Source organism: Notamacropus eugenii, chromosome 1 (genome assembly GCF_028372415.1).
Source record: "Notamacropus eugenii isolate mMacEug1 chromosome 1, mMacEug1.pri_v2, whole genome shotgun sequence".
NCBI lineage: Eukaryota > Metazoa > Chordata > Mammalia > Diprotodontia > Macropodidae > Notamacropus > Notamacropus eugenii.
Genome location: NC_092872.1, coordinates 228,476,572 through 228,500,231, shown reverse-complemented (window position 1 = coordinate 228,500,231; position 23,660 = coordinate 228,476,572). Strand labels below are relative to the sequence as shown.

The window sequence follows — 23,660 nt, the reverse complement described above, 5'->3', positions numbered from 1 at the left end:
TGGTAGGATTCTTTCTTTGCCTATTTTTTCAAACAAGTCTATATAGTCTATGTGTATGTAGTCCAATAATTCTGTTGGAATTAATTGTTCCTTAAATGTTTGGTAGAATTGTGTTGTAAATCCATCTGGTCCTGGGTTTTTTTTTCTTTAGTGAGTTCATTTATGAATGAGTTCAATTCCTGTTTCTAAGATATGAGTATTTAAGTGCTCTAGTTCCTGTGTTCTCTTAATCTGGAGAATTAGTCTTTTTGTAAATATCCATGTTTCATTAGAATTGTTAGTTTTATTGGTATAGAGTTGGGCAAAGTAATTCTTAATAATTGCTTTTATTTCATCTTCATCGGAAATGAAATTCACTTGACTTTTGATACTCTAGATTTGGGTATTTTTTCCTTTTTCTAAGAAAAAAATCACATTAACCATTATTTTGTTTTATTAGTTAAAAACATTTCCTAGTTTTATTTATTAGTTCAGTTTTTTAACTTTAACTTTTGTTACTCATTTGATTTTCAGGATTCCTATTTTGGTGCTTGGAGTTTTAAAATTTCTGATCTTTTTAATTGTATACCCAATTTGTTGAGCTACGGTTTTTTCTCTTTTATTGGTGTGTTTAGAAATATAAAAATCGGAGAAGCTGGGTCCAAATCCTATTATATTCAATCTGTGTGACTTTGAGCAAGAAGCTTAATAATTTTTCTGGACTTCTATTTCCTCTGCAAAATTGGAAGATGGCATGAGGATGAAACTATTGAGTTTTTCTAAAGTCCCTTCAAATTCTAAAACTGTCATCCATAAGACAATGCATTATTGATATGGACTGTAGCCAAGACAAAAAATGGCTTCACAAGTCAAAATTGGACAGTTTCATATTATCCATATTCTCCTTCTGTGTGTACATGTATGTATGTGTAGTTATCAACTGATTTTATTGTATTGGTGCCCTCCTCAGGATGGTGACTTTAAGTGAAAATGCTTAATAAAAAGCTTAAAAATCTCATTGACTTTTCTATCAACTTTTTTTCTCTTTCTTTCCTCTTTCCATCTTGTAAAATAGTTTCCTGAGAAAAGTCCAAGAGTTAATGGGACTGAATGTTGCTGCCAGAATTAAATAGCTCATCATGGTATCCCAGTGTCATCTAGGGAAAATAGAGCTGGAATGGAAAATTCTGTCTTTTATTAATAATAGTCATTTCTAGAACTCCTGGCCAAAAGAGAACAGATTCAAAGGAGAAACATTGACTGTCTGTGCATTCTTCTTCCCCTCTTAAAAAAATGCAAAAAGGAAGTCTTGCTTCCATAAATTAGTCATCTTCCTGTCTTAAAAAATGCAATGAGGAATCCTTGCTTCCATAAATTTCTTCGAATATGATATTATGTTGTATTATATGATATGAGTTATATGAGTTGTGAGGTTATGCATTAGCTGGAAATGAGGACTTCAGAATCCTTAGATTTTGGAAGTTAATTTTTGTGACACCATCTACCTGAGTAGGGCTAGGGGCAATTCAAGTGGGCTGATAGACACTTCTTTGAAGGGGCTATAGTAATCCAAGGTCCCTGTTCTGAGAACGTTTTACCTACCAAATGGTGGGCAAGACCTCATCACGTACAAACAAAAAGCTTGATGTGAAATATAAAACAAGAAAATCAATGTAGAAACAAATCTGTTTAATAGAAATTTTAAACTGCCTTCACTATTCTAGCAATGAGTTAAAAAATAACTCTTTCAGAAAAAGCTTTCTACACTTTAAAAAACCTAGAAGACTTATCAACTGTGTTTTTAGCTTATGTTAAGTGTTTTATCTTCCATCATTTCTATGAACTATAAAGAGATTCTCTTTGTCTTTGGCCAAATTTTGTGTGTCAATCTGCAAGTAGACTGATCCTTCTGTAAAAATAGTACCCTTTCTCTCTCCATGCCTTACCATGCACAATGCATATTGTTGATAGATACACGCATATTAAATATAGAGAAGCTGACCTAAGTATTTTCTGTAGGATTCTAGAAACAGCTAAGGGTCTCTCAAGTAGCTTCATAGATTCAAGATTTTCTGAGTTTCAGGTGCCAAATATATGTGTTGGTGTCTTGGCCAGGTCTTTCAAATGCATTAAATCCATGGAGAAAGTACCTATATCCTCAAAATGACTTTTTAAAAACCTTCTAAATTCCAGTGGTCTTTTTAAGTAGGCTGCCATCCAATCTGACCACTTTGACTGTCATTATTTCCTGCCATGTTGACATCCTGAGTCAAAATGGGTGAAAAACTGGTAAAGGAATCTGACTCCTAGACATCTTTTTACCTATACTAACTACCTGATAAAGTCAGGAGGGGGCAGAATGATATATTTGGGGAGGGGCATGAAAACATAGAAACAGTAAATAGAACCGGAGCTCCATTAAGTCTTGTTTGTGAGGACAGTTCCAGCTGCTGACATAAACAGCAACAAGCTGCAGTTACTACCCTGCAGCAGCTGCGATGCAGTAACATTAAAAACACATTCCACCACGTTACCCCCCCGCCCAATACACTAGAATTTGTCTTTTGCTAGCCAAGTATTTCTGTGTTTTGTTTTCCATTTGTGGTGGTGTGAAAACAGAAAGAAGCTCCAATAGTATGAAACTGTACATTAAAAATAACTCTTTTTGAGGGTGGGGGAGTTATTCTAAATATATACTGAGCCAGTATGAGCCAGCAGTGTTTATGATGAGAGAGCCAGCAGTGTTTATGATGAGAGAGCCAGCAAAATTTTATCTTTTACAAAATGAGGGAGGGAAAACGAGTGGAGGGGTTGTAATGTGTGGAACATAGGGCATGGAAAGCTATAAAGCATTTAAAAATAGTTCAGTGCTGTGAAAATGGCTGGCTGGGACTGCATGAGCTTTTATTGGCTAGCAAATGGGAAGGTTAATGGCAAACAAGAAGAGTCCAAGATAAAAGAACTAGAGTTTGTGATCTGGGGTTGGGCCAGGCATCATGGAGGAAATGGAATTCCCCCAAAAGGCGCCAGGAGTGCCAAGTAGGAAAGGAGGAAAGAAGAGGGAGACCCTCTCTGGATACTTGAATACTTCTAGAGCTAAGACAAATGTCTAAAATTGAATGTTGGTACTGGGGAAATGTTACAGCTACCTCTCTTCATCCCAACAGTCCTTTGTGATGCAGCTTGGGAATTCAGAATGGGGTTCTGTGGGATATAGGAATCACTTAAGGTTCCACCAGAGGTACTTCTGAAAATCCCAAGTGAGAGTAACTATGTGTTGGAGCCATCACATAAATAGGCAGTCTCTGGAAGGGGAGGTGGGGGGTGGGGGGAGAGAGAGAGAGAACAACCAATTATTATGCCATATGACTGGCACTGGATGAGTCAATGAGGATACAAATACAAACGTGGCATTGTTTACCTTCAAGGGGCTTATATTATAATGGGGACTTCAACATTTAAAGGGGAAATAACCAATTGTGGTACAGGAATACTAATTTTTTTTTCTGTAAGAAATGAAAAAACCTGGAGACCTTGTATGAACTAATGCATAAGAAAGTCAGCCGAACCAGAACAATTTATACAATAGCAACAAGTCTATAAAAACCTGCAACTTTGAAAGATTTGAGAACTGATCAATGCAATGATTAACCTCACTTCCAAAGAACTGAGTTTGAAGAATGTTATTGTCATCTGAGACATACATTGTTGGGCATGGACAATACAGAAATTCATGTTGCTTCACTATGAATATTTGCTACATGGGTTTTGTTTTTCTTTTTTCCTTCTAAATTGGGGATTGAGGTGAGGGAGAATGAAGAAAATGGATAAATGAACAAATAAAATGAAGAAAAATGAGTGTTTGTTAATTGAAGAAAAAATTTATGGATGAGGGGGGAGGTTACTCATAGATTAAAAAGTCCAGAGAGTGAGGCCAGGCATAACTAAGGTGAATTATGGCAGGATGGCTGGGGCCTTTCTTTAATATGATGGTTCCAGCAGGGAGTTACCAGTGTTAGGACTGTTCTGGGCTACTCTCTAAACCTAAAAGTCAAGCTTCACTCCCTCTGCTGGGATTCAAAGAAGCAGATACTTCTGGTTCAACTCCAGTATTAAGACTAAGAAAAAATTGACCAATGCTGGATTTGAAAAACACAGCTCTCCAAATTCCTGGAGAGTACATGGCAAGATTAGTCCTGGAGAGGGATAGAACACTAGGCCAGCTCGTGCTTGGATCTGCCCTAAGCAGAGTTCTACCTCTGCAGCACATGGTGGCTAGGCCCATTTTCTCTTTCATTCAGGAAGATACATATTTCCTGATGAATCAATATGATAGGTTCTAGTCCCGGGGAGATAGATTTGGATTTTTATGTCACTGGGAGAACAGTGTTTCTGCACAGGTCTCTGCGCTTGTATATAAAAGTTGGAGAAATAAGACAGGGTTCCTGAGCTAGTTAAGTTATTGGTCACTAATGAGTACTTATACGGTCACTGATTTAGAACACGGAGGGGTATTAGAGGTGGTCTAGTCTGACCTCTTCATTCTGTAGGTGAAGAAATAAAAACTCACAGAGATTGAGAGACGTGTACAACATTACTGAAGTAGTAAGTAGCACATACAGCCACCACCCTGACACATCTCCTCACCCTGAACTACTGCAGTAGCCTGATGCTTGACCTTCCTGTCCCAGGTTTCTCCCTATTTCACTCCTCCATCCACTGAGCCACTCAAGTGATTTTCCTAAAGCATGGGTGTGATCCATGTCACCCTCCAGTTCAATAAATTCCAGTGATCCCTTATCACCTACAGCAGTGGTGTCAAATTCAGACTACATATTGATTCAGAAAACCACAAATCAACATTATCTTTGTTGTATTTTTATTTATTTTGCTAAACATTCCCCAATTACATTTTAATCTGGGTCACAAGTTTGACACGCCTGACAGATAGGATAAAATCTTCTGTTGGGCATTCAAAGCCTTTTATAACCTAGCCACATACTTCCTACCTTTTCAGTCTTCTTACATGCACCACTCCCACCTAAACATATATTCTTTGATCCAGGGACATCTGCCTCCTTGCTGTTATTTGAACAAGGTATTCCATCTCCTGACTCAAGTCATTTTCCCTGGCTATCCTCCATGCATGGAAATCTATCCCTCTGCAGTACCACATCTTGACTTTGTTAAGGATGACAGCTTTCTTCATGTTCCAGCTAAAATCTCACTTTCTGCAAGAAGCCTTTGCCAGTCCTTCTTAATTAGATAATTTCCCTCTTATTATTTCCTCTTCATCCTATGTATGTATACACACACACACACATACATATATAAATTTTATATATATATATATATATATATATAAATTTTATATATATATATATATATATATGTGTGTGTGTGTGTGTATGTATACACACACACTTATATATGTTTGGACATAAGTTATTTTTACGTTGTCTCCCTTACAAGACTGAGCTCCTGGAGAACAGGGACTGCTTTTTGCCTTTCTTTGTATCCTCAGTGCTTAGCATAGTGCCTAAGTGCTTAATAAATGTTTATTTGCTGACTTCAAATCCACTTTCCACTGACCCATTTGATGATTACCTCAGGCCAGTCTACAGACATAAATAAATACATTTCTGAGGGCCTACCTCTTTCTAGTTGTAGCATTCAAAAAGTGTCTTAACCGTAAAAGATTAACCCATTAAGAGGTCTTGATGCCAGGAAAACTGGAGATCAATTCCTGTCTCTGATACATACTGACTCTGTGACCATGGGCAAATCATTTAACCCAAAAGTATTCTAGGCAACTCTGTAACACTGTTGAATTGCAGACCTGCATTAGTAGGGAAAGTTTCCTGATTTGGAAAGTTACAAATACTAATGAAATCACAGGTCTGTCCCAAGATGTAGTATTATCCCTGTGAGGTATTGTTCCCTAAAATTATGATAACCTAGGATGAGGCTGTATGAGTGGAAACCATTGTTATAATAAAAGATTTATGAAATCCCAAAAGGTTAGAAGTATATTGAAGATCTTTCAAAATAGCATATCTACACAAAAGATGGCTTAATATGCTATTTTTTTGCATTAAATATTTTGAGATTGCTATTAATAATGATATAAACAAAGCACCTCCAACAGAGGTGATGACTCATTTGAAATGGAGTGAATTAGAACTAAACCTTTTTTTAAACATACAGTAGGCAGCATGAGAATATTTGCTAAAACCAACAATAAATTTACATTTGGCAGGGTTGAAATGGTCCTATCTATTCCTGTATTAGATAGCAAATAAATTAAATTGTCAATGTAAACTCCAAGGCCAAAAGTCCTAACTCACAAAACCAGAAGGTAATATGTATCACCCTGATAAACATAATGTGTCACTACACATTTTGCACATTCCAAAAGAAAAAGTAACTGTCCTTTTATGATTTTCTTCTAGGTACTCAGTTCCGTGCTTTGCATTTTCTTAGAGATCCATTAATAAGTGAAGTCAGGAAAATCAGTTCCTCTTTCCCTTGCCCTCCCTATCTCACAAGGGCCCAATAATGAAAGCTCTCAAATCTGTTTTGAATAACCTAAACTTTTAATACTCAAACTTTTGAAGCCAATGAGTAAAAGATTTCTTCAGTTTTTACAGGCCAAGTCCAACAGATAGGTGATAGAAATAGGGTTCAGAGCTTAGATTCAGAATTCTGGTGGTGAAGTAGCATTGACACATGGGATGGCACACCAGAGAGACAAATGATTGACACTTAGTAAAGTACCAACTGAATCCCCCTCCAGTATTTACTCGAATTAGGTTGAATTTGGCACCCTCCCTCCTCTTTTCCTTAACGAGGGATCTTATTATAGATAGTTGGGGGTAGAATGCCATTGTATCAAATGAGAAAAATAAGGGATTCCTCTTAGAAGAACCTTCCGAGTAGTCTCTTTCTCTCTTCTGTGAACACCATTCAGTATAATGGAAGCGTCTAACTTTCCCTTTGATCTTTAAAAACCTAAGCAAGATATAGGGGGAGAAGCTCTGGACCTTGAATTAGGAGAGACTCAGATTCATATTACAGCACTCAAACTTCCTATCACAAGTTACCCAAACTTTCTGACCTAGAGGCAGCCAACAAATCAATCAGCAAGCATTTAAGTAGTTACTAACTTCCAGACACAGTATGCAAGCACTGGGTATACAAAGGAAAGCAATAACCTCAACCTATATTATGCTACATTCTAATGAGGGAAATAATTTGTAAATAGGGTACTGGATTAAAAGGGAAGCCACTAGTGGCTGGAAAGTGGTACCAGGAAAGGCATCCCGGAGGGTTTTAGTGCTTGAGATGACTCTGAAAGAAAGCTGAGGATTCTAGGAGTCAGCCCTCTAGCATTTATTAAGAGCCTACTATGTGCCAGACTCTGTGTTAAATGTTAGGGAGAAGTTAAGAGGGAAAACATTCCAACAGCTGCAGATGTAGAGAGAGAGAGAGAGAGGAGACAGGATCTTGAATGAGACCAGCAAGCAGACCAGTATGGCTGGATCTTAGGGTACATGAAGGAGAGGAAAAGATGAATAGATAGGCTAGGAAGGAAGCAGATTTTGAAGAGCTTTACATGTCAGAGAAAGAGTTAATATTTGTGGTCGTGAAGAGATCAGCCTAACAGTGCACATAAACTGACAGATGGACACCAGTATGATTTTTTGAATATGCCAACATGACAAACCTCTCATGGTTCAGAAGTTTATATGTGATGGATTTAGAACTGGAAAGGACTCTTTGGACCACCTAATTTTACCCTGTCTTTTTTCACTCAGGGAAACTGAGGCAAGCAGATGTCAAATGATTTTCCCAGGTCCATATAGCTAGTAAGTGTTTGAGGCCAAATTTAAACTCAGATCTTCCTGACTGCAGGTCTAGAATTCTATCCATTGTGCTAACAGAGTCTTTCATAATTGATGTAGAAGAAAAAAGGCATTTGAAATAGACATAGATTTTTCATTTTAAAAAATTCCAATTTTTAATTTTAGTCTCAAATTCTTTCTCTCCCTCTCCCTCCCCCACTTCCATCCATTGAGAAGTCAAGAAATATGATACCCATTATATAAATGAATAGACTTAGGTATTTTTCCTTTTTTTAATTAACATTTTTATTTTTAGTTCCAAATTCTCTCCCTTCTTTCAGTTCCTCTCCCACCCATGAAGAAGGCAAGAAATACAATTCCTTTTATGTATATGTCTTAGATTTTTCAAGAGCTCTATTTGTCCCTGAAAATCATGAGAATTGTTTATGTGGTGAACTGGGAATATGACTCTACATATCACTCCCTGTGGTTTCTTTACCTATCAAGTTATCTTTCTTTTGGGGCTCTATACCTCATTTCTAGGTTAATTTGTTTAAAGTCAATCTCTATCCTTAACCATCACTCCACTACATGTATTTTCCCTTCATTAGAACGTGCTCTTTGAGGGCAGAAATTATTTTATTTTTGTACTTTATTCTCAGGGCTTCAAATAGTGGTGGGCACTTAGTAATTGCTTACTGAATGCTTTTTCATTTGCTTTTCCCCCGAATTCCCACAGTGTCCTCTTTGTCTCACTCGCTTAACATTTAGCCATTCTTATAATTTTTATTAGTTTTATTTCAGTATCTGCCTTCATAGGTAGATAATAAGGTTCTTAAGGGCAATGAGATTCTGTTGTATTTGTCATAAGGTCATTGTTCTTATATATTAATTGCCTAGGAAACATTTATTCTTGAATTTCCTGTATATTGATTGGTTTGCAAATACAAAGAACACAATATTTGTTTGGGGTAAACAATGGCAGTAACCAAAAGTAGTGTAGCCATTAGTTACCATTAGACAATAACAAAATAATTTCATTCTTCTTTAGATTGTTTCACCTAGTCCAACAGTTTTCAAGCTTTTTTGTCTCAGTACCTTTTTATATTCTTAACAGTTATTGAGAACCCTCCCCCAAGAACTTTTGCTTATGGGGGTTATATTGCTCAACATTTCTAGCATTAGAAATTTAAAGAACCAGGGGTATTATTATAAAAATAGTTTTGCTCTCTTAGATCACTTGAAAAGGTTAGAGGGACCTCCAGGGGTCCTAGAGCCAGTCAATCAATAAACATTTCTTAAGTGGCCTAATATGTGCTAGTACCACATGTGCTAAGCACTGAGAATGCAAATAGGGAAAGTCAGTCTCTGTCCTCAGTGAGCTTGAAGTCGAATGGGGGACCACAACACATAAAAGGTAGAAGAGAAGGAATGGTGGGAAGAGGAGGAGGTACCTGACATACAGGCATGGTGTAGAGGTCAAAGAAATCTCGAAACAGTGTGACCAAGTGAGAAAACGATATCTGAATGGAGTTCTCTTCTTGAATGGAGGTTTAGAGTTCATGGTTCCACTCTCCAATCAGAGAGACAGAGTAGTGATGAGATATGGAGTACCATGGCTGATGAGGACTTACAGGATGATGAAGTTCCCCACCTATGAGTTCCCTCTACTAATATAATCACAGGTCTTGTGCCTACATACGGGGCATGTTGCTAAGAACTGTGAATATAAAAAGACTCATTCCTTAAGGAACCTAGTACTTTCTACCCTCAATGGAGGTAAGAGGTATAATATTTTTGTTCTTCAGTTTTTTTAGTCATGTCTGACTCTCTGTGACCACATTTGGGGATTTCTTTTGGCAAAGAAGCTGGAGTGGCATTCCATTTCCCTTTCCAGCTTATTTTTACAGATGCAGAAACTGAGGCAAAAAGGGTTAAGTGACTTTCTCAGGGTTACAAAGCAAGTATCTGAGACCAGATTTGAACTCCAGAAGAATTTCCTGACTCCAAGCCAAGTGCTGCATCCACTGTACCATCTAACCACCCAGGAGGTGTATGTAATATGTAAGTGTAAAGAAGAAGGGAGGCAGAATTCACTAATCGGGGAGGACAGATTTGGGATTTCACCTGTCAGCAGAGAATTTGAGTCTCAGCCTGGTTGGGTTTTTTTGTTTGCTTATTTTTTTTACTTTTGAGGCTTTTTTTGAAGATGTGAACTGAAAAAGAGTATTTTTTAAAAATTATTCTTGGGAACACAGGAACAAAAATAAGCACAATTTCTCATTTATCTTAATAGACACTTTTCATATGTTAGTACTAGGGAAACTGAATGGGTGTAAAGAGCTCTTGATGGCGGAGGGAGGACACTCTTCTTTTTGGGTCTGTGAGCCGGTCATTTCATCCCCCCTCAGGGCTGTAGGGGTAACCTGAGGGGTTAAGAGGGGCTGTCTTTCTAGTTTTATCGTTTGAAAGCTCCTGCTGGTGTGTTTTTTTGTCATGACTATTAGTTGATATCCATTAATCAGACAAATTAAGCTTTTTTAAAAACACGATATTTACTAAGATGGTATAGGATGAGCAGCTGATATAAAACATTAACAAGCCCCCCCCCCCAATTAAAAAGAAATCTATGAGAGTCTCTCACAAGTGTGTAGAGTGATGTCAGTTTAGAATATATGTGACAAAAGGGTAACTCACAGCTCCTTGAAGTCTACTTGGTAGAGGGCAGTTTTTCTTCTGGGCTCAATGTAGAGCCTCCTGAAGCATTCAGTGTCATCATCTGATCTGGATGGAGATGCTGCTAGGATGCTGATGAGAGGATGGAAAATCAAAAATCATCTGGGTTTAGGAAGTTCAAGAGATCTTCCTCCTGGCAAGGGACTGAGTTATGGATAAAAGCCAAAACCAAGGTGGAAGCCCAAAGGTCTTCTCCTTTGTACCCAGTCAGTTCCTTCTCATGTTTTTAGTTGAAATGTTCTTTTCTCTGCAATGCACTCCACTTCTCTCTAGTTATGAAATAGATCCCTGGTGTTTTACAAGGTCCACAGTGTTACAAGCCCCTCACCCAACAGGAGCAGACTTCCTCTCTTACCTACTTGAAATATCTTTGACTGACTCAAAGAAGCATCCAGGCTTTGTTCATACCTAGAGAGTAATCTAGATGTATTCTTACCTTATAAATATATCACTTCCTTTAAGTGGAACGGAATGAACTGATTGATTTAGTCCATCAATCTATAATGTAAGTGAACCGTTAATGTTATTAAGAAAGTTAAAACATTAGGCTGAAGGGCATCAACAGAGCTATAGTCTTATCAATTTTTAAAAATTGCATCTATGAATTCATTGGTTTGGAGGGTACTACTTGTGAAGAAATTGACTCTAATTATGTACATGCTCTGAAACTTCTCATGAGTGTCCTGGAGCATTGAGTGCCTTGAGGTAAGCCACAGAGTGCCAGTGATAGGTCTTGACCCCAAGTGTTCTTAATTCTCAGGCCAGATCTCTCTACTATGCTGCTTTTAATAAATTTTGTTAGTCAATGGTTAATATTAGCCAACTGGTACACATGTGTGTGTGTGTGTGAGTGTGTGTGCGTGTGTGTGCGTGCATGCGATTTTAGGAAGTCTGGAAATTCAGGGAAAGGCCTGGTATTCCAGGACTCAAACTTTGTCTTGAGCCAGAAAGACCATGGGGGATGACAATCAGAAAGTATAATCCCATCCTGACCCGGATTCCATATCTCCCTCTGCTCCATTACACCTGAACCCATATTTTCTTTAATCATTTCAATCTCCAGTGCTTTTATTCTTCCTGTCCTGCCTCAGCCTATTGACAATTCTCTGGCCTCACTTTTTTTTATTGACTCTCTTGATCCTGGGTTCAGCCAGTCCAGTTATATATCATCCTTCTGCTGCCTATAATGTGTCATTCCTCATGTCAGTATTCTTTCTGTCACCCCAGACATTGTTCTGTCTTCACTTACCTTCCAGAGCTACCAAACTCAGTGTTAGGACCAAATGGGTTCCCTATCCAATTTTGTTCTTTCATCTTCAGCTGGGCCCTCACTTTTTCATGTCTATTGAAAGAATCCCTGTCTGTCTTCTATCATTTGATGTCATGGCTGGCCATTATCTGTTATATGAAATACAAACTTCTGACCTGTGACTTAAGACCCTCAGCCATCTGATACTTACCTCTCCTTTCCAGCTTTATTTTCACTTGCTTCCATTCATGGACTCTATTACTCACCTGATTTGGACTATTCATCACTCCTCAAAGTCCACATGATATCTGTGCTCTTACCTAAACTGTTCCTCTTAATGGAAATACACTCCATGCTTCGGAATGTTTGTCATCTTCCCTGAAGAAGCAACACAGGGAACAATCTCTAACAAGTCTTCTCTTAACTACCAACCCCGTTTTGAGTATTTAATTTCACTTCATGTTTCCTTGTACTATACATATCTTGTGTGTTTTACATCTCCTCAGTAGAATATAATCTCCTTGAGGACAGGGACTGCCCCAAATATAATAGAAAATGTTATTAAATTGGAATTAAAAGTCATTTCAAGTACTTGTCCTAGTGACAATGAAAAGAGTGTCATCTTTGCTGAAGAGATATATTTTCTGCACGTAAGTGCCCAGAAATATATAGTGCTTTAAGAAAACATTAAAATGCACATGTTAGCCGTGCAGTTTTCTCAGATTTTATGATTAGGACAGTTCTCTGAGAAGTTTGTATCCTTCAAAGTTATGTAAAATAGGATAATTTTAAATGTAAAAAGGTTTTGACTTATTAAAGGAAATATTTACTTAATCACTTAATAATTTTTCTGATGTACTCAATATTTGTAGACCATACTTACTTAAAGCATTCTCCACACTCGTCTGTTTGTAGTTACTTGTCTTGCTTTCAGTCATGGATGAAGACCACATGCTTAGCAACTGTGCTTTGCTAAATTTTCCCTGATTGGGGAAATAATGGTGATGACCCAGCCATGCTTTTTCATCTTGTCTCATCCCGTATATCTGTGATGCATTTTTGAGAAGCAGCTGATTGTGATTAGGGATATAGCCCTGTGCTACTGGGACTGAAGATATTCTTAACTGGGCCATGAACTTTTTTAAAAAGTTGATAACTAAAAAAAAGGTTGATAACTATATTCCAACGTAATTGATTGCCTTTTTAACCTATGTATCATATTTTTATTCATTTAAAAATAGTATTCTAAGAATGGTTCCATAGATTTCACCAGACTGCCCAAGGGTACCATAGCACTAAAAACAAAGCTAAGAACTTCTGGACTTGTGAAAAGCTTAACAAGTCCCACGAAGATGGAACTCAGGACCCTTGTCTCATTAGCACAGACTTTTAAGCAACTGAGCTACCCATCTGTGCTTTGTATTTTTGTGTTTATATGACTAATGTGCTTTGTAGGATCACCCTGAGGGAAATCCCATTTAGAAAAATAAATCTTCCCTTGGGTGGTCCAAAGAATTGGAAAACAGGATTTGGCTCCTCAAAGCAGACAGTGAAGCTCTTTTTTGGATAGAGAGCCCATCTGGCCTGCGGCCAAAGGAAGGGGGTACAGCAAGAATCCACTCAGTCAATTTGGGGAAAGGACCTGGGGGTAAGTCCTTAGAGCTCTTGGACTGTTGAACTCTACATTGTGTGAAGTGTACCCTTTCGGAGCTATCAGGGAATGGCAGTCCTTGGAATCACACTCATTCAGTCCCAGTGCCAGGAAATAGAGTGGTGTGTGTGCAGGGAATGGGGAGAAACGTACTGATGTTTGACTTTTAAAGATCCATTTGGTAAAAGGAATCTTTGACAAGGGTGATGGTCTCTCCTTTTTTTGTTCACTGAGGAATGTGATACCTCCTATTCCTCAGATTTGTTGGAGGTGGTGTTGAATTTACCAGGATGACTCCTTGGGATTAGGAAGCACTTCTGTCCACTTAACCTTCTCTTCCTCACACCCTCTGGAACAGGACTTGTTCTCATGACCTCCATCAGGGACTCATTTAGTTAAGAGTCCCAGGGCAGGGAAATAGGTCAGGTTTAATTAATCATAACTAGTAACAATTGATCAGGATTGAAATGTGTTGGGAAATATGGTTGGTATAGCTTTAATGAAGCTGACAGTAAAAGCAGACTATTTCAGGTGGATCCGGGAGATGGATCAGTAGAGCTTGAGACTGTAAAGACTAGAAGGATATAAGGTCATAGGGCTTAGAATTAAAAGGGACTTTAGGGGTCATCTGGTCCAGGGGGTCCATAAACTGATTTTTAAAAATATACATATTTTTATAACTATTTCATTATAATTGTTTTCCTTTATAATCCTATATATTTTATTTTATGCATTTAAAATTTTCACCAGATTGCTGTGACATAAAAGGGTTAAGAACCCTCAGTCTTGTCCAACTCTGTTATTTTACCGACAAGGAGGAAAAATGAGACTCTCTGGTATCTTTGCAAGTTTCTAGATTTGGCCATTCATTCAGGATCCGGGCTCTGAGTTTACAATGAAACTGAGCATTAGGAAGTCATTCTTTCAGATGTCATAAACATAACCTTTGGACCCCTTGATCTGTGGTGCCCTCAGTTTCCCCAACATCCCTTCCATTGAGAAGCTGGGAGCTCCAGTCAGATTCATTATTCGCCTAAGTTTTCAAAGGCCAGAGCTTCAAGGGATATCTGCTTCCCGGCTTAAAACATCCAACAGTGGTCTGACAGCTCCCTGGAGTGTTGGAAAGGGGAATAGCAGCTCTTATTAAAGCACTTTGCCATGAGAGGGGCTCGCTCATGTCATTATCGTTTGTCTGGCATATTTTCAACCATCAACAAAGGAAGTTTTCATTGATTGCTTTGTATCGTAAGGAAGTGATGATCCTGCTGTCTTGGCTTTTTATGAAATCTATGAATCAGGGAGAATGAAAGAGAGGAATTGGACAGGAATAGGTGCATTAGAGTCCTGGGTAATTTATCCAGGGCATGTATGAGCTGGGACATTAGGAATATTCATACATTAAAGAATACTTAATGTATTAAGGATACTATGGCAGGACACCTTAATTCCCTGGTCATGACAAGGGTATTCTGTAAGCTGAAGGACAACATCCTGCCCAAGCTTTATATATTCTTAGAGGGTCAAGATGATGGGTATGATTCCCCAGGTGAAAGTGTCAGAAGCTAATAACAATACCTTGTTTATATAAATTTGCATAGTGATTTATTTCATTTCTTCTGCAAAATGACAAAGATAGTAGCTGATTACCCTGTCCCCCAATCTGCCCTCCCTTCTATTATCCCCTCTTTTATTCCCTTCCCCCTTACTTTCTTGTAGGGTAAGATAGATTTCCATATCCAATTGAGTGTATATGTTATTCCCTCTTTAAAGATTTGGTTTCCTTTCAGTAAACTACTGAGAGACACTAGATTTAGTTTTCCAGTATCTGAGTACTTTCAAATTACCTCAAGACTACCTCTAAACCCAATTAGTTTTCTTTCATCTTAAGAAAAATAAATGCATATAAAGCACCTTGGGGTGAGGACAGATGAAGGTGCTGGTGGAGTGGCAGGGACTGCAAGTAGTTATAAGATATTATAACTCCCAAAGAAGTTTGAGTCATAATAGGTTTAACCACATCCTTCTGCATTCAGAGTTAGGGGAAGCAGGGGAGAAGCTATTGAAATAAGCCTTCATCACCTTTATTTGTATCTGAGTTAATCTTCCTCCGTCAGGGCGCTATCCTTTATAATGAAGAATAAAAAAGACACTTAAATTTTTAAAAAACAATCAGTTTATTAGTCTGTGCTGACAATATATGCAGTGTCATAAAACCATAGGCCCCCCACTCTGCAAAGAAGGGAGGAAAGTGTATTTGCTCCTCCCTTTCCTCAGGGCCAAGATTAATCCCTGTAATTACACAACATTCAGTTTCATGTTTTTTATCCTTTTCATTTACATTGTTGCAGTCATCATGTACATTGTTTTTCTGATTCCACTTCCCTCTGTTTCAATTATATATTCTCCACAGTCTTTATATTCATTGTTTCTGATCGTACAGTAATATGCTACATTCATATACCACAACTTGTTGAACCATTCCCCAGTCAAGTCCTTTATGAGGGCTGTTATTATTATATTGTACAGATTAGGGGACTGAGGTTCTAAAAAGTCAAAGCCAGGACCACACAGTCAGTTAGTGGTAGAGTCAGGACTATATATAATAAGCCCAATATTCTGACTACTTCTAAGTCAAGTGCTGTTTCATTTGTGCTCTGGTGTCTCTAGCTTGGATATTCCCTTTGCGTTCCATAAAAAGAAGCATTTTCAGTTAGTGAATATTTATCAGTATGGATATACTTCTTTCTGTACCAATGTACAATGTCTCATGGTGGCCATCATGAAAGAGGCCAGCAAGGGGAACAGCAGTTAGAGATGCTGTTACCCTTGGCATGGTTAGATTAAGAGAATTATTCACCAAGGCCAGGTGGCAAAGGTATTCAGTGACTATGGAATCGGAAGTTTGCCTTGGGGGTCTGTGTCTACAGCTCCACTGTCTAGCTCTTAGCATACCAATGAAGAGGCCTAGAGCACAACCCTAGTCCATCCGGGGTCTGTACCACTATTGGCTGACCCAGAGTGAGAGCATCTGTTCATTGAGTTTGCAGATGACACAAAACCAGGAGGGATAGATTACATCCTGGGTACAAGAGTCACCATTCAGAAGAATCAGGCTAGACATCAGTGTGTCTGATAAAGGACTGGGGATTTTAGTGGACTGCAAACTCAGTTTATGAGTTGTTTTGATATGGAAGCCAAGGAAGCTAATGCAGTTTTAGGATGCATTAAGAGAGGAATTGCATTCAGGAAAAAACGAGGTGATGGCCCCACTGTCAGACCACATCAAGAGTATTGTGTTCCATTTTGGGCACCATTAGGACACTGATCAGATGGAGAACATCTAGGAGACAGCACCCAGACTAGTGAAGGGTCTCTGGATCATGCCACATGAGGATTAATTGGAAGACTGGGGGATGCTTAGCCTGGAAAAGAGAAAGACTTAGAGGAGACAAGAAAGCTGACTTCAAGGATTTCAAACGCTGACACATAAGAAGAAGAAGTGCTCTTGTTTTGCTTGGTCACAGAGGGCAGAACCAAGGACAGCGGTCAGAAGTTGCAAAGAGTCCTGTTTAGGTTGGACTGAGGGGTGGCTCTGTGGCACAGTGGATAGAGCACCCAGCCTGGAGTCAGGAAGACCTGAGTTCAAATTCTTCCTCAGATACTTACTAGCTGGATGATGCTAGGCAAGTCACTTAAACCTGTTTGCCTCAGTTTCCTCATTTGCAAAATGAGCTGGAGAAGGAAATGACCTGGGTCTGCCAACAAAACCCCAAATGGGGTCACAAGGAGTCGGATGTAACCAAACAACAAGACTTGACAGCAGGACAGACTTGCTAATGACTAGAGCTCTATGAAGAGCCCTGCAGATTCTAATAAGTCTTGTAGAGCTGAGGGGGCAGAAACTCTCTAGACAGTGTGATAGTCTGGGGTAGCAGTAGGCCCTCCCTTGGCTGCTGTGATGACCAGTATCCAGAATCAGAACAGTTTAGGTTTATATGTCACTTCTAAAGTGTACAACACTTTCCTGACAACAATACGTGCTACAAAATTCTCATCACCTCCATTTAATACATGAGGAAATTGAGACTCAGGGAAAGATAACGTAGAATCTAGAGCCTGAGGCAACCTCAGGTGACCTTGTCTGATTCCTTCATAATACTTTTAGAAGAACAAACTGAGCTCTAGACAGTTTTAATTTAATTGGTGTTAGAACTAGGGTTCAAACCCAAGCTTTCTGACTAAAAGTGACTTGGTATCCTCCACTCCATTGCCTCTCTCAATCTTACCACCTTAACCCTTTTAGCCAACCCTTTTCATGTGTTCTATGGAGTCTCTTATTGCTACTTCAGACTACAGCTTCTCAGTCTTCTTTGAATGAACTGAAAGCTTACAACCCATACTTTGTTAGTATTGATTGTGGAGTAACAGAGCTTTGACCATGGTGTCAGAGGGCTGGATTCAAATACCACCTCAAACCCTACCTGTGTAACCTTGGGCCAATTGGTTAATTTCTTGTATCTCATTTTCCTCATCTGTAAAACGTAGGACCTCTAAGGTCCCTTTTAGCTCAGAATCTATCAGTCAATAAGTATTTATTAAGCACCTACTAGGGGCCAGGTGTTGTACTTAATGCTAAAAGGGACTTTTTATTTTATGATCGAAACAAGTAGAGTTCATATTATATGAGGTATGATCGAAGAAACTGGGGATGTGTGTAGCCTTAGCTGTCTTTGTGTATTTGAAGATCTGTCAGGGAGGTTAGATTTGTTTTCCTTGGTCCCAGGGACAGACCTAGAAGCAATGGAATTTATAAACAGGCAGATTTAAACTTAGCTTAAGGAAGAATTTCTAAATGGTTAAAGTTGTCCTGAAGTAGAGGGGCTGCTTTAGGAGAGAGAGGATTTCCCTGCATGACCATGTTTTAAAGGGGATTCTCACTCAGATGATGGTTAGACCTCTATGGCCTCAGGGGTCGCTTCTAATTGTGAGATCCTAGGATTCTATGCAGTTCAGTATGGTTAGCCTGATGTGGACAATAAGGGAGGAATACAATTTTTAAATTCCAGGTCGGACATTTAAACTTTACTCAGGGTATGCTGACATTTTGTCTCAGTTTTGCACATAATGTGAATTCAGTGAGTGTGTGTGTGTGTGTGTGTGTGTGTGTGTGTGTGTGTGTTAACCAACCCCAGATAGAATCATTTGATATTTAATAGGAGAAAACGGATTCCCTAAGGGTTGTCCCTAGAGATTGCAAGAGTATTGGATTTTGGCACTAAAAGAAACACATTGAGAAGCAGTTGAAGAAATCTTGCCCATGGAAGAGCAGGGCTGTTTCAGAGTAATACCACTAGGAACTAGTCCAGAGTACAAAGCTTAAAGGAAGGAGCATGGGACTTCTTTGCTTGGGCTTTTGTAACCCAATTAGAGCTATTGATTTTTTTAAAATTCAGTAAATATTTATTAAATCATTGGGCCGTGGGGGTTCAAAGACACTCATCAAGCATTCTGTACCTGTAAGAAATTTACAGTGTTCTCTTTTAGTATGGAGATATTTGACCCCCAAAGCTGCCAGAGTTCAGATGGTAAATCATGATTTCATAAATCTAGACTTGGAAGGGACCTTGGAGGGTCCTGCTCTCCCTTTTCCACAAGATGCCTTTCCTGCTTTACATTTGGAGTGGGGAGAGGTTCTGAATGAGTACAGACTTTAAAATGTTTTACCTTACTAGGAGCAAGAGCTTAAGGCTTCTCCAGCTTTTATTTCAGTTCAAACCCCTTATTTTGTAGATGAGGAAGTTGTAGCGTCATCAGATGACTTGTTCAAGGTCTCAAAGCAAGTTAGGATTCAAATTCCCATGACTCCCAAGTTCAGAATTTCCAGTGTTTCTTTGTTTTCCCCCTCTCCATAATGTTGAGAAAGGTAAGATGCAAGGGCAGGTCTGATTATTTCACCTCCCCACCCCCACCAACCCTGTTCTCCATCTTGCCGTATCCAGTAAACTCCAGTGACTTTCTCCATATTGGCACTTAAAGCCCTTCACATGTTTCTCTCCTTCTCTGGCTGTTCTCTATACCTAGAATGTCCTCCCTCCTCACCTCTGCTTCCCTGGCTTCCTCACCCACTTCCTTTCTTTTTTTATTTTACCTTTTTTTAAAATTTTATTCTGAACTTATGAGATAAAACAAGCATTTCCATAACATAGTAGAATAAAAAAGATGATTGCACATGAAACTGCAAATCTGTTATGCATAACTTAACTTTATTTCTTTTAAATATAGTTATCCTGTAACTTGTTTGTATTTCCTTATATAGGATGACTCTCCAAGCTACCCCCTTCCTCCCAGTGCCTTCCCTCTGAGATCACCTTCCATTTACTCTATATATCTCATATTGTGGATTTTTTTTTTTGTATATTGTTTCTCCATCAGAACATAAGCTTCTTAAAGGCAGAGATTTGGTTTTTGCCTTTCTTTACATAGTGCCTGGCACATAGTTAAGTGTTAAATAATCACTGTTGATTGACTGACTGATGCTGATTGGGGAAGAGGGGAGAGCAATTATCTTAGTGAAACCAAGTGGTGTTAATGACCTGTGGTGATATTGACCTCATTGTATCCTACCCTGAACTCTACCTGTGGCCTTATCAGCTTGCTCCCTTGCATGGCCGTTTGTTAAACTGTTCATCTCACTTCAGGTTCACTGGATTAAGGTGTTTGCTTCCTGACTCTTCTTGTACAGTTGTTGACATTTCAGTTATATCTGACAACAGCTAGCCCTGGACTCAGCTTGTGATTACCCTCTGTAGACCGGGTGAATTTGGTCTGTATGGAAAAAGTCACATGGATGGAAGGTTTGGGAGAAGGAAACCTAGATTTGGGGGATCCTGAGCTGGAACTTCTTCCATCTCACTGAGTTACCATAGCAAGTCAGGTTCTTCTCCAACCACTTCCTCAGACTGTGGGACAAAGGGACCCAGTGGAAACTAGGGAGCAGTTGTCTGGAGTCCTTTCTAGGAGGTGCGTGACCAATGTGCCCCAGATCTCCCCATCCCAGTATAGTCACAGTGGTGTGTGTGTGTGTGTGTGTGTGTGTGTGTGTGTGTGTGGGTGTGTGTATGTACACACATACATAGTTATATATACAGTTTCACATACATGGGGGTGGGGGGGGGAGGGAGAGAGAGAGAATAACAAACCTGTATCATTTCTTACCTGCAAGTAATAATGATGGTAATAATAATAAGTAACATGTATATGGTGCTTCAGGTTTGTAAAATGCTTTACGTATATTATATTGTATGATTCTCACGACAGCCTAGGGAGGCACATGGCACCAAGGCAGAGAAGTTGTGATTTGCCTGGTAATCTTTTAAGGCAGGATTCAAACTCTGTTCTGCCTGACACCAAGGCCAGCTCTAGTCACCACGATCATTTACGTGCCACTTACAGAATGGAAGTCATTGAAGCACAGAGGTAAACAAGGTTAGTCTTACAGAGACATTCATCATCTCTCATAGACTTTAAGCCAAATGTTTATTTATGCAAACATTCACACACCCAGTCACAGCCAATACAAATATACATACATGTATCCTAATGTTGTAATCATATGCATCTGAGTAGAGGCACACATATACCCTTTGGCGTGAATTCTTACCCCTGGACGGATGGATCATTCCTTGAGGCTTCATTTTCTTTATCCTGGCTAGACATACACATGCATCTTATTAACACCCCCACTCCTTTCCTTCTAGCCCCTACACACCAATCTGTCTGGTGCTTCATAAGTGAAAATGCCTGTTAATATCTGGCTCCCAGAGGCAGCTGGGGGAGTATGGTTCTCTCCTGGGCTTGGCCTTCTGTTGGAGTAGAACTGTTTTCTCATCTCTTTTAGAGACCCTTGCCTTGAGGGCAGCCTAAGAGACAGAGAGAAGACACAGAGGCCCTCACACTGTGTTGTCTGAGTGGTAATGAGCCAGGGCAGTCTTTCTCCTTCCCTTGGCTCCCTGGGTAGGGCAGTGAGGAGCCAGCCTTGTGCTCCAGCCAGCCTGCCCAGCAGGGAATGGGCAGCTCTTAGGCCTGTTTTCCATTCCCTATCAAAGAAGAGAACATTAGGAAATTGACTGTTAAAGAGATTCTTCTGGGTCATCATAAAAATGTCATCTGCCTCACTGGGTTGTTTATAAGGTAAGCTGAGCCCACAGTTCATATTGTTTTAAGTGAATTTCTTTTTCATGGGCTCCACCCACCCTTCTCCACAAGATGCCTTTTCTGCTTTTAATTTTGGGGAGGGTGCTGAGTGAGAACAGACTTTAAAAAAAAGTTTTTTTTTCTGCTAGGAGCATGAGCTTTTTATGTTTCCATTTCCAAGAAACCTTGTATCATCTGTGGCAAAAGAAGTGGTGTAGCCTGATATAGACTAGTGTAGTCATAAGGAAACCTTCTGTGCCCTGATCAGCGATAGGCATTTCTATGTTGGGTTTGTCCAACGGGACTGACCAAGGAGGGGGAGGGCTGGCATTGCTTACTCTGCACAACAGATTGGTTGAAGGAGCCAATTTGAGACACAGGCTTCATCTTTCATTTTGATTTAATAAATATTAAAATATTTATTGTATGGTTAGAGCAGGATCTCACACTTATCTGTGACCCTGGGCAAGTCACTTTACCTCTGTGAACCTCAGCTTCATCATCTAGAAAATGACTATAATAGCTCTTACCTCACAAGAGTTCTTTCAAGGGTCAAATGAGATAAAGTATATTAAGCCTTTAGCAAACCTTATATAAATGTCAGTAATGATGGTGGTGTTGATGATGCTAGCCCTGAGAGAGATAAAAATACCCACACCTGACCTCATGAAGTTTAGGTGAGAGGAGATGATACAAAACTCTTGTTACTTTCCATTTTCTCAATACTCCTTGGGATTTTCTTCCAGTCATTTGTATGTATGTGTGTGTGCATGCATGTGCATGCATGTGCATGTGTGTACGTGTATTTTTCCTGAATTGAGCTGTAAACCAAATAGGGGTGAAATATTTTTGGAGCAAATTGCTGATTACAAATACTTTGTGGAACATAGGAAGAGGTAACTGGGAGAGAACCAAACTTCTGAAGGACTTTAAAAAATAAGAAAGGTATTATTTAATTACAAAATAATGATTGGCTTTATTGCATGCACAAAAAACGAAAATCAATACTTAAACTTGCAAATATGCTGATGGATTTAAATCTAAAGATTAATGTTAAATGAAACTTCATGGTTTATGCATGGGGGTATGATTTAATGCAGTCATTAATTTCAGTGTTTATTGTCTGAATTGCAGCTAATGGCTGATAGAGATATTACTTCTGGGGTAAGATAATGTTAGAAATAATGGCTCAATGCTTCACATTTCTGAACCATGGTTGTATTCTCTACTACCTGAGGTCAAGTTCTAATGGTCTTGTTTTGATGTTCTGATTAGTGGCTAATTGGCATATACTGTTATTTTGTCCTCCTTGGAGTGCAAAGTAAGGGAATTGCCCTCCTTCCTCTGAAAGCAAGAAAATCTGAAGAAGAAAAGGCATTAGTACAATATTATTTGAAGTCTTATGGAGGTAACGTGTCCGTACAAAGCTAGTATTTTCTGTGTTTCTGAACAAGGAAGGGAGAGTACTTTGTTGTCCTTGTCTCTCCTCACGATGGATAAAACTATGAGATGGAAATTTGCTACTACTGAGAATGAGAATGGAAGCTGGCTGCCCTTACCTGGGATGCTGGAGCAGAGGGAGGTTTTTCAGGGACCTGTGAGTCTAGAACATGAAGCAGACCACATTCGAACTTTATCCGTCTGGAGGCAGTGATGGAGTAGGGAGCATAATTTCATTAATCCCCAGTTCCTTTCTCTACCTCAAGAACACTTGGGGAACTAAAGATAGAACATACCTCTCTCCACTGAGGTAGAGGACTCTGGGTGTGGAATGTGGAAATAGGCTACAAAATATTGTCTGTTTATCTACTAATTAGATTAGACTTTGAAGGTTGGGGGCTTACTTATTTATTCATTCTTTTTAATGAGAAGGCTTCAGAGATTAAGTAACTCACCCCTGGTCTCACAGCACATAATTGTAAAAGATGAGGTTCATACCCAGATATTTCTTATTCCAAATCTAGTAGTAGGCCATCCCCTATCTCCAAGATTGCTTCCAGCTCTGAAA

General features: G+C 39.1%; 1 protein-coding gene across 1 annotated transcript in view; it reads left to right on the top strand.

Moving 5' to 3' along the window:
* Positions 1 to 23,660, top strand: part of RET (ret proto-oncogene) — a 152,719-nt gene that overhangs the window by 47,702 nt on the left and 81,357 nt on the right.